This window comes from Tarenaya hassleriana, unplaced genomic scaffold (genome assembly GCF_000463585.1).
Source record: "Tarenaya hassleriana unplaced genomic scaffold, ASM46358v1 Cleome30, whole genome shotgun sequence".
Lineage (NCBI taxonomy): Eukaryota > Viridiplantae > Streptophyta > Magnoliopsida > Brassicales > Cleomaceae > Tarenaya > Tarenaya hassleriana.
Genome location: NW_010966178.1, coordinates 1,207,505 through 1,209,899, shown reverse-complemented (window position 1 = coordinate 1,209,899; position 2,395 = coordinate 1,207,505).

The following is a 2,395-nucleotide window of genomic DNA, read 5'->3' as shown; positions in this document are numbered from 1 at the left end:
GTAAGGTGTGTCGACTTGTTAAGTCTTTGTATGGACTTAAACAAGCACCAAAGCAATGGCATGCTAAGTTTGACAATGTAATGTTGACAAACGGTTTCAAGATTAATGAGAGTGATAAATGTATCTACATTAAGAATACTCCTAATCTAATTGTCATTGTGTGTTTATACGTGGATGATATGTTGATAATGAGTAATGACATTTCAACTATAAATGATACAAAGTGTATGTTATCCACAAGATTTGATATGAAAGATTTAGGAGTTGCTGATTTAATTCTTGGAATTAAAATCATTCAAACTCCTGAAGGTCTTGCGTTATCTCAATCTCATTACATTGAGAAAGTACTTGAGAAGTTTAAATACTTGGACTTCAACGTCGCAAGAACTCCAATTGATGTGAACCTTGCTCTTGCAAAGAACAAAGGTAAAAGCGAGTCTCAATTGGACTATGCAAGAGTTCTAGGAAGCTTGACGTATATCGCAAACTGTACTCGACTAGATATTGCTTGTGCAATATGTAAACTCAGTCGATATACAAGTAATCCAGATTCTAGTCATTGGATGACAATGAAACGTGTTTTGGAGTATTTAAAACATACTCAAAATTACGTATTACATTACTCCAAATATCCAGCTGTGCTTGAAGGATATTGTGATGCAAATTGGATTACTGGGTCAAGTGAAACAAAATCCACGAGTGGATATGTCTTCACGATTGGAGAAGGAGCTGTGTCTTGGAAATCATCAAAACAGACATGTATCGCTCGCTCTACAATGGAAAGTGAATTCATAGCTTTGGATAAATCTGGTGAAGAAGCTGAATGGCTTAGAAATTTCTTGGAAGATATTCCGTATTGACCCAAACCATTGATGAAGTCATCTCTATCGGTTTGGAAACTAGTATCGGTATAACCACTTATAGCGAGCTCGTCTTCTAATCCGCCATACACCAAGAACAAATCCTTAGTCCTTCTCAAGTACTTAAGGATGTTCTTGACCGCAATCCAGTGAGCCTCACCTGGTGTAGACTGATATCTACTAGTCATACTCAATGCATATGATACATCCGGACGAGTACATAACATGGCGTACATGATGGATCCAATTGCCGAGGCATATGGAATCCTACTCATGCGCTCTTGCTCATCCTGTGTCTTTGGACACTGAGTCTTGCTAAGAGCAATGTCATGTCCCATTGGCAAGGCACCCCTCTTGGAGTTTTGCATCTTGAACCGATTCAAGACCTTGTCAATGTATGTACTCTAACTTAGGCCAAGAAGCCTTTTCGATCTATCTCTATAGATCTTGATGTCTAGAATGTAGGCGGCTTCTCCTAAGTCTTTCATCGAAAAGACCGATCCTAAAAGACCGATCCTAGCTAGGATTTTACTCCTTGCAAGGTAGGAATGTTATTTCCGATGAGCAATATATCATCTACATAAAGTACAAGGAAGACTACTGCGCTCCCACTGACCTTCTTGTACTCATCTTCGTTTTGCAGGAAGCCAAACGTTTTGACTGCCTCGTCAAATCGAAGATTCCAGCTCCTCGAAGCCTGCTTCAGTCCATAAATGGATCTCTGAAGTTTGCATACCTTCCTCGGACTCTTAGGATCGACAAAGCCCTCGGGTTGTATCATGTACACATCCTCGAGCATATTCCCGTTAAGGAATGCGTTCTTGACGTCCATCTGCCATATCTCGTAGTCATAATATGTAGCTATGGCTAGCAGAATCCGTATGGATTTAAGCATCACGACTGGAGAAAAAGTTTCATCATAGTCTATACCATGGTCTATGCCATTAATCTGACGAAACCCTTTCGCGACGAGTCGTGCCTTATAGGTATGCACGATGCCATCCATGTCGGTTTTCTTCTTGAAAACCCACTTGCATCCAATGGTTTTAATACCATTGAACGAATCGACCAAAGTCCACACTTTGTTGTCGTACATGGATTGCATCTCAGACTCCATGGCCTGGTGCCATTTCTCGGAATCGGAGCTCGCCATAGCCTCTGAATACGACGTAGGCTCGTCATGTTCAAACAACATGAGTTCGTCGTTTCCTGTCACAAGAAAACCATATCTTGTGGGCTCTTGGCGAATTCTACCAGATCTTCGAGGTTCACTAGGAGGTGCTGTCTCAACAACTCGTGATACAGGTTGGACTGTTTCGACCTGTTCGTTCGGTTCTTCGACTATTTGTGGTTCTCAAACTTCTTCGAGATCTATTCTACTCCCACTGACTCTCTTGGAGACTGTTGGGTTTCCTGGGATCTCATGAGCGAATCCTATTCCTAAGAGATCGATTCTAGGGTTTGCGCAGCGGATGTAAAACAAAAATTATAGAACCCTAGAACCATGCTGCTATTGAAATCGTAGAAACGTTAAG